This window comes from Rattus norvegicus, chromosome 16 (assembly GCF_021556685.1).
Source record: "Rattus norvegicus strain SHRSP/BbbUtx chromosome 16, alternate assembly SHRSP_T2T, whole genome shotgun sequence".
Lineage (NCBI taxonomy): Eukaryota > Metazoa > Chordata > Mammalia > Rodentia > Muridae > Rattus > Rattus norvegicus.
Window position 1 is genome coordinate 30,419,564 of NC_141549.1, and position 9,973 is coordinate 30,429,536.

General features: G+C 39.4%; 1 non-coding gene across 1 annotated transcript; it reads right to left on the minus strand.

The window, feature by feature from the left end:
- Positions 1-3,661: 3,661 nt before the first annotated feature.
- LOC134482569 (U7 small nuclear RNA) lies at positions 3,662-3,724 on the minus strand. The gene has a single exon (XR_015640535.1). It is a non-coding gene; the product is annotated as a U7 small nuclear RNA (small nuclear RNA).
- Between the last annotated feature and the right edge of the window lie 6,249 nt (positions 3,725-9,973).

The following is a 9,973-nucleotide window of genomic DNA, read 5'->3' on the forward strand; positions in this document are numbered from 1 at the left end:
AGGCCTTATATCCAAAATATACAAAGAACTCAAGAAGTTAGACCGCAGGGAGACAAATAACCCTATTAAAAATGAGGTTCAGAGCTAAACAAAGAATTCACAGCTGAGGAATGCCAAATGGCTGAGAAACACCTAAAGAAATGTTCAACATCTTTAGTCATAAGGGAAATGCAAATCAAAACAACCCTGGGATTTCACCTCATACCAGTGAGAATGGCTAAGATCAAAAACTCAGATGACTGCAGATGCTGGCGAGGATGTGGAGAAAGAGGAACACTCCTCCATTGTTGGTGGGATTACAGACTGGTACAACCATTCTGGAAATCAGTCTGGAGGTTCCTCAGAAAATTGGACATTGAACTGCCTGAGGATCCAGCTATACCTCTCTTGGGCATATACCCACAAGACGCCCCAACATATAAAAAAAGACACATGCTCCACTATGTTCATAGCAGCCTTATTTATAATAGCCAGAAGCTGGAAAGAACCCAGATGCCCTTCAACAGAGGAATGGATACAGAAAATGTGGTACATCTACACAATGGAATATTACTCAGCTATCAAAAACAACGACTTTATGAAATTCATAGGCAAATGGTTGGAACTGGAAAACATCATCCTAAGTGAGGTAACCCAATCACAGAAAAACACACATGGTATGCACTCATTGATAAGTGGCTATTAGTCCAAAAGCTTGAATTACCCTAGATGCTTAGAACAAATGAAACTCAAGACAGATGATCAAAATGTGAATGCTTCACTCCTTTAAAAGGGGCATAAGAATACCCGTGGCAGGGAATAGAGAGGCAAAGATTAAAACAGAGACAGAAGGAACACCCATTCAGAGCCTGCCCCACATGTGGCCCATACATATACAGCCACCCAATTAGACAAGATGGATGAAGCAAAGAAGTGTAGGCTGACAGGAGCCAGATGTAGATCGCTCCTGAGAGACACAGCCAGAATACAGCAAATACAGAAGCGAATGCCAGCAGCAAACCACTGAACTGAGAATAGGACCCCCGTTGAAGGAATCAGAGAAAGAACTGGAAGAGCTTGAAGGGGCTCGAGACCCAATATGTACAACAATGCCAAGCAACCAGAGCTTCCAGGGACTAAGCCACTACCTAAGGACTATACATGGACTGACCCTGGACTCTGACCTCATAGGCAGCAATGAATATTCTCGTAAGATCACCAGTGGAAGGGGAAGCCCTTGGTCCTGCTAAGACTGAACCCCCAGTGAACTAGATTGTTGGGGGGAGGGCGGCAATGTGGGGAGGATGGGGAGGGGAACAGCCATAAAGAAGGGGAGGGAGAGGGATTAGGGGGATGTTTGCCGGGAAACCGGGAAAGGGAATAACACTCGAAATGTATATAAGAAATACTCAAGTTTATAAAAAAAAAATAATAATAATAATAATAACAACTGACTCAAAAAAAAAACCCAACCCCCCCCCAAAAAAAAAGATATAACAGCCAGAGGAAATGGTGGACACCACAATGACAAGACTTTCTGAATCCTACGAGCTCACAGAGATTTAAGCAACAAGCACAGGCCTGTATGGGTCTGTACCAAGTCCTCTCCATATATACCATGGCTATTAGGCCTCCCTGCCAGCTCTCCCTAATCCACATCACCAAGCTTGAGCTCTCTAGCACTGTCCTGGCTAGCTCACCCAATGCCACAGAAGACCAGGGGCTGGGCCAGCTTTCCTGCTCTCAAGACTTTTACCCATCCATGCCCATGCTACCAGGTCAGCTCTACTGTACTGCCCAGATGAGGTGCAGAGCCCACTCTCCTGAGTGCTACAGCCAGTGAGGGGCAGGGATAGCTCTTCCACCTGCCACAGGCAGCAGAAGGGTGAGGAGTGAAGAGAGAATGTGTTCCTGGCCCACACCACCACAGGACAGACAAGAGGTGGGGCAGCTGTACTGTGCTCACAACTTTAGACTGACTAACTAATGCCTTCACCCCCAGCGCCAGCTCTACTGTGTTACTCAGACAAGTTGCAGGGCTCATTTTTCCAAATGCTGCAGCTGGTGAGGGGTAGGGCCTGCTCTGAGGAGTTCTGCAACCAGTGAGAGATGGGGCTAGCTCTGCACAGACTTTAGACATCAACACAGGCCCAGGGAGAAGACCAGGGACAACCATCTGGCCTTTCATGCTAATATGAAGCATGGACATCAAGAAAGACCCCTGCTGTTTGATAATATGATCATGGACCCAGACATGGTCTTCAGTGGCAGCAGAGACTGAGAATTCACCATGGCCTCAGGTGGCAGAGCAGGCTGCTCCTATCAGGCTATTCTCTACCCTCACATCTCCAGTTTTACCTCTCTTCACAGTAGTCAAACCATTCTGCTTTTCTCTCACTCCAGTCTCTCTACCACATACGTGCCCATTCTATCAGTTCCTGCTGCAAGCAGATCATGGGGCAGTGAGCTACAGGGTGTCTCTTACCGTCCAGCACCATGTGGCAGCAAGCTGGCCTCTATGGGTTATTCGTTTCCTTGATGCCCAGATTTTTTTAGTTTCTAATATATTATGAATGGTAAATTTTCTACCATATTTGTAGTTGGTGAAAAAAAGGAATCTTTTCCCACTCTCTAGGCTGCCTCTTTAATAGTATTCTAATGTCTGATATATTAAAGAAGGTTTTTAGTTTCATGAAGCCCCATTTACTCATTGTTGATCTTACTGACTGTGTCTATGCACGTTTGGTGTGATTTCTTCCTTTTGCTCTAGAGTTTTTAAGTGTGTTGGTAAATTACTTGTAAGAGATGTCTCCAATGTTTTTATATATGTTCTAATACAATGAATCATCTCATGGAACTGCCTTCATTGTGTCCCACCGATTTGGGTGTGTTTGATTTTATTTTTGTTCATTCTAGAAAATCTTTAAATCATTTACTAGAAAGTTGTTCTATTTCCATGAATTTGTGAGTTTCCTGTTGTTTCTGTTGTTATTATGCAGCTTCAATCTGTATTGGTCAAATAGAATGCAGGGTGTTACTTCAATTTTCTTATGCCTGATGAGACTTGCTTTGTTTCCAAGTATGTGATCTATTTTGTAAAAAGGTCCATGAACTTTTCATAGGCCTTTGATCTGGGACTCTTCCTTCAGCTATTCCTATTATCCTTTTTAAACAAATTGTTCTATTCTTTGTGAATTTCACATCCTGCACACCAAACCCACTAGTTTCACAGTATTTTATATCTGACATCCACTCTTGTAAACCCCCCAATAGAAAATGAGAAAACAAATTTAAAAACATCTCAGCATGGAAGACACCATGTGTCATGATGTGTCACACCGTATACCTTTTTGTCCAAAATGCTTACCTTGCAAATGTTCATTGCAATGACTCATTGGTCTGATTCAAGGCCTCTGTTGGACCATCCAAACTAGAACTTCATCAAGACTTCTCTCAGATATCCAGCTGTTTCTGAGTCTTGAAGACTCAGCTTTGTTTCTGCAGGACCAGCCACTTCACATGCTCCAGTAACCCACAGATGGACGTTGGATTGGTCCAACTCAAAGCCCAAGATCCAAGCCTAGATAGTAGCTGAGAAGTGACTCAAAGTCAGTGACGGGTACAAGTTGACAGCTCTGTGGTCTGCTTGAGATAGCTCTCTAGACAGTTCTATGGGTAGCTCATGGATTTTCCAACCATAGTCAGAAAACCTATTAGAAAAATTCTGAAAGACCTTGTGTTAGTTCTCTAGATAACTCTTGGGTTTTCTGACTTAGGTGAGAATCTGCTAGAAAAATCCTAAAGGAGTTGTAATAGGTCTCTGGATAGTTCTTGGGTTTTCTGACCAAAGTCAGACAAAACTCTAAAAGGGCTGTAATAGCTCTCTAGATAGCCCAGCTCTTGCAGACAAAAGCCCAGTCTTTTATTTGCATATCAATTCAATCATTTGCCCCAGATTCCCTTTTGATCATCCAACAAAGCAGCATTTTATGATCTTAGCTCCTTGATTCTTATAAAAAAGACAGCAAGTACATTTTCAACACAGCACCTTCTCTGCAGTTTGCTGCGCACAGCATTTGTGGTTGTCAAATCTAGAAATAGAACCTATTTTTGCATGAGAAAGTTAGCTTTATGTTTTCCAAATCCTTCACTGTCTAAGCTTGGATCTCCTGGAACTTGCTCTGTAGACAGACCTTGACCTCAGAGATCTGCCCGCCTTTGTAAACATGAACAATAAGCTTGGCTGGATGGAATCCCACACTGATATCACCACTCCCTCACTTCGCGGTGCTCCTTTATTATTTAAACCATGAGGCTTAGGCTTTTTTTCCTGTTTTGTTGTTGTTGTTGTTGTTTTATTTTCTGTTTGTTTTTGTTTTTCTAATAGGAACGGGGGGGGGGGGCATAAATGAACATCCTTTAAAAGAATAACTTTTTTTTATTTTATCTTTTTCTTAACTCTTTTTTTAATTTTATTTTGTTTATTTTATCATCGACAAGAAGGGATAAAAATAGATAAGCTAATCATTTGTTAGATCTTCTTTGCCGTGTGTTTTTTTTTATGAATTATTTTTATCGTATATTTTATGTATTTACATTTCAAATGTTATCCCCTTTACCTCCTCTCCCATCTCCCCTCCCTCCCTCTCCATGCTTCTATGAAGATGCTCCCACTCCCACCCACCCACTCACACTTCAACACCCTGGGATTCCCCAACACTGGGGAAAGGGGCCTTGACAGGATCAAGGGCTTCTCCTCCTATTGATCCCAGACAATGATATCCTCTGCTACATATGCTGCTGAAGCCATGTATACTCTTTGGTAGATGGTTTAGACCCTGGGAGCACCGGGGATCTGGTTGCTGATATCTTTGTTATTCTTATGGAGTTGCAAACACCTTCACCTCCTTCAGTCCTTTCTCTAACTCCTCCACATTAGGAACCCTGTTCTCAGTCCAATGGTTGGCTGCAAGCTTCCTCATCTGTATCAGTAAGGGTCTGGCAGAGCCTCTCAGGAGACATCAATATCAGACTTCTGTCAGCAAGCACCTCTTGGCATCAGCAACAGTGACTGGGTTTGGTGGCTACATATGGGATGGATCCCCAGGTGGGGCAGTCTTCAGTCTTTCAGCCCCACTCATTTCCCCTGTATATCCAGAGAGTATTTTGTTTCACCTTCTAAGAAGAACTAAAGCATTCACATTTTGGTCTTCCTTCTTCTTGAGCTTCATAGTCTGTGAATGGATTCGTGGGGATTCTGAGCTTTTGGGCTAATATTTACTTATCAGTGAGTGCATACCATGGGTGTTCTTTTGTGACTGGGTTACTTCAATAAGGATGGTATTTTCTAGTTCCATCAATTTCCCTAAGAATCTCATGTAGTCATTGTTTTTAATACCTGATAATTACTCCATTGAATAATGTACCACATTTTCTGTATCCATTCCTCTATTGAAGGACATCTGAGTTCTTTCCTGCTTCTATTTTTTATAATAAGGCAGCTGTGAATATAGTAGAGCGTGTATCCTTGTTATATGTTTGACCATCTTTTGGGTATGTATCAAGGAATGTTATAGCCAGGTCTTGAGGTAGTACTATGCCCAATTTTCTGAGACACTGCCAGACAGATTTCCAGAGTGGTTGTACCAGCTTACAATCCCACCAACAATGGAAGAGTGTTCCTCTTTCTCCACATCTTCATCAGCATCTGCTGTCACCTGAGATTTTCATCTTAGCCATTCTGAATGGTATAAAGTGAAATCTCAGGGTTGTTTTGATTTCATTTCCCTGATGACTAAGGATATTGAAAATTTATTTATGTGCTTTCAGCCATTCGGCATTCCTCAGTTGAAAATTCTTTCTTTAGCTCTGTACCCCATTTTTAATAGGATTATCTGGTTCTCCGTAGTCTAATTTCTTGACTTTTTGGTAAATTTTAGATATTAGCCCTTTATTGGATATAGGATTGGTAAAGATCTTTTCCCAATCTGTTGGTTGCCATTTTGTCCTAATGACAGTGTCCTTTGCCTTACAGAAGCCTTGCAATTTTATGAGATCTCATTTGTAGATTCTTAATCTTAGAGCACAAGCCACTGATGATCTGTTCAGGAAATTTTCTGCTGTGCCTATGTATTCGAGGTACTTCCCCACTTTTTTCTTCTATTAATTCCAGTGTGTCTGGTTTTATGGGGAGGTCTTTGATCCACTTGAACTTGAGCTTTGTATAGGGAGATAAGGATGGATCCATTTATATTCTTATACAGGTTGACCTCCAGTTGAACCAGCACCATTTGTTGAAAATGCAGACTTTTTTCCAATGGATGGTTTTAGCTCCTTTGTCAAAGATTGAGTGGCTATAGGTGTGTGGGCTCATTTCTGGGTCTTGAATTCTATTCTATAGATGAACCTGCCTCTCTATGTACTAATACTATACAGTTTTTGTCACTATTGCTCTGTAATACTGCTTGAGGTCAGTGATGGTGATTCCCCCAGAAGTTCTGTTATTGTAGAGGATAGTTTTCACTATCCTGTGTTCTTTGTTATTTCAAATGAATTTGAAAATTGCTCTCTCTAACTCTATGGAGAACTGAGTTGGAATTTTTATGGGGATTGCATTGAATCTGTAGATTGCTTTTGGCAAAATGGCCATTTTTACGATATTAATCCTGACAATCCATAAGCATAGGAGATCTGTCCATCTTCTGAGATCTTCAATTTCTTTCTTCAGAGACTTGAAGTTCTTGTCATGCAGGTCTTTCACTTGCTTGCTCAGACTCACACCTGGGTATTTTATATTATTTGGGACTATTGTGAAGGGTATCATTTCCCTAATTTCTTTCTCAGCCTGTTTATCCTTTGAGTAGAGGAAGGCTACTGATTTGTTTCAGTTAATTTTATATCAATCCACTTTGTTGAACTTGTTTATTAGGTTTAGGAGTTCTCTGGTGAATTTTTCGGTGTCACTTAAGTATACTTTCATATGATCTGCAAATAGTGATATTTTGACTCCTTCTTTTCCAATTAGTATCCCTTTGAACTCTTTTGTTGTCTAACTGCTCTGGATAAGACTTCAGACATTGAATTGGTAGGAAAAGAGTGATCAGCCTTGTCTAGTCCCTGATTTTAGTGGGATTGTTTCAAGTTTCTTTCCATTTAGTTTGATATTGGCTCTTGGTCTGCTAGATATTGCTTTTACTATGTTTAGGTATGGGCCTTGAATTTCTGATCTTTCCAAAAGTTTTATCATGAAGGAGTGTTAAACTTTTGTCAACTCTTTTTCAGTACCTAATGAGATGATCATGTGGTTCTTTTCTTTGAGTTTGTTTATATAGTGGATTATGTTGATGGATTTCCATATAATGAACCATGCCTGCATCGCTGGGATGAAGCCTACTTGATCATGGTCAGTGATCATCTTGATGTGTTCTTGGATTCAGTTCGCTAGAATTCTATTGAGTATTTCTGCATTGATACTCATGATGGAAATTGATCTCTTTCTTTGTTGGGTCTTTGTGTGGTTTAGGTATTAGTGTAACTTCAAAGAATGAATTGGATAGTATTCCTTCTGTTTCTATTTTGTGGAATAGTTTGAAGAATATTGGTATTAGTTATTCTTTAAAGGTCTGATAGAATTATGCACTAAATCCATCTGGTCCTGGACTTGTTCTAGTTGGAAGACTTTTAATAACTTCTATTTCTTTAGAAGTTATGGGACAATTTGGATGGTTTATCTGATCCTGATTTAGCTCTGGTACCTGGTATCTGCGTAGATAATTGTCCATTTCATCCAGATTTTCCAGTTTTGTTGAGTATAGATTTTGTAATAGGATTTGAAGATTTTTTGAGTTTCCTCAGTTTCTGTTATGCCTCCCTTTTCATTTATGATTTTGTTAATTTGGATATGGTCTCTGTACCCTCTGGTTAGTCTGGCTAAGGCTTTATCTATCTTGTTGATATCCTCAAAGATTCAGCTCCTGGTTTTGTTGAATCTTTTGATAGTTCTTTTTGTTTCCACTTGGTTGATTTCAGCCCTGGGTTTGATTATTTCCTGCCATCTACTCCTATCATGTGTAGTTGCTTCTTTTTGTTCTAGAGCTTTCAGATGTGCTGTTAATCTGCTGTGTATGCTCTCTCCAATTTCTTTGGAGGCACTCAGAGCTATGACTTTTCCTCTTAGCACTGCTTTCATTGTATCCCATAAGTTTGGGTATGTTGTGCCTTCATTTTCATTAAATTATGGAAAATTTTTAATTTCTTTCTTTATTTCTTCCTTGACCAAGTTATCATTGAGTAGAACATTGTTCAACTTCCATGTATATGTGGGCTTTCTGTTGTTCTCATTATTATTGAAGACCAGACTCATTCCATGGTGATCTGATAAGATGCATGGAATTATTTCAATTTTCTTGTGTCTGTTGAGGCCTGTTTTGTTGACCTATTATATGGTCAATTTTAGAGAAAGTACCAAGAGATGCCGAGAAGAAGGTATATTCTTTTGTTTATCATGAAGTGTTCTGTCAATATCTAATAAATCTATTTGGTTTGAAACTTCTTTTAGTTCCACTGTGTCCCTGTTTAGTTTCTGTTTCCGTGATCTATCTATTGGTATGAATGGAGTATTGAAGTTTTCCATTATTATTGTGTGAGATTCAGTTTGTGCTTTGAGCTTTTATAAATGTGGGTGCCCTTGCATTTGGAGCATAGATATTCAGAATTGAGAGTTAATCTTGATAGATTTTTTTTCCTTTGATGAGTATGAAGTGTTCTTCCTTATCTTTTTTGATAACGTTTCATTAAAAGTCAATTTTATTCCATATTAGCATGACTACTCCAACTTCTTTTTTGGAACCATGCTTGGAAAATTTTTTACCCAGTCGTTTAATCTAAGGTAATGCTTGTCTTTGCCACTGAGGTGCATTTCCTGTAAGCAGCAAAATGCCAGGTCCTCTTGACATATCCAGTCTGTTAGTCTATGTCTTTTTATTGGGGAGTTGAGCCCATTGATGTTAAGAGATATTAAGGAATAGTGATTGTTGTTTTTTGTTATTTTTGTTGTTACAGTTGAAATTGTGTTTGTGTGGCTATCTTCTTTTGGGTTTCTTCAAAGAAGATTAATTTTGCTTTTTCTAGGGTGTAGTGTCTGTCCTAGTGTTGGCGTTTTCTATCCATTATTATTTGTAGGGAAGAATTTCTGGAAAGATACTGTGCAAATTTGATTTTTTATGCAATATCTTGGTTTCTCCATCTATGTTAATTGAGAGTTTTGCTGGATATAGTAGCTTGGGCTGGCATTTGTGTTCCCTTAGGGTCTGTGTGACATCTGCTCAGGATCTTCTGTCTTTTAGAGTCTTTGTTGAGAAGTCTGGTTTCATTCTGATAGGTCTGTCTTTATATAGAGTTACTTGACATTTTCCCTTATTGTTTTTAATATTCTCTCTTTGATTGTGCATTTAGTGTATTGACTATTATGTGATGGGAGGAATATTTTTTCTGATCCAGTCATTTAGGAGTTCTGTAGGTTTCTTGTATATGTATGGGCATCTCTTTCTTTAGGTTAGGGAAGTTTTCTTCTTCTATAATTTTGTTGAAGATATTTACTGGCCCTTTAAGTTGGGAATCTTTTCTTCCTATTATACATATTATCCTTAGGTTTGATCTTCTCATTGTGTCCTTGATTTCATGGATGATTTGGTTTAGGAGCTTTTTGCTTTTTGCATTTTCTTTGACTACTGTGTCAATGTTTCCTATGGTATCGTCTGCTCCGGAGACTCTCTCCTCAATCTCTTGTATTCTGTTTGTGATGCTTGCTTCTATGACTCCTGATCTCTTTCCTAGGTTTTCTATCTCTAGGGTTGTCTCTGTGATTTATTTATTGTTTATATTTCCATTTTTAGATACAGGATGATTTTGTTCAATTCCTTCACCTGTTTAGTGGTGTTTTCCTGTAACTGTTTAAGGGAATTTTGTGTTTCCTCTTTAGGGGCTTCTACTTGAT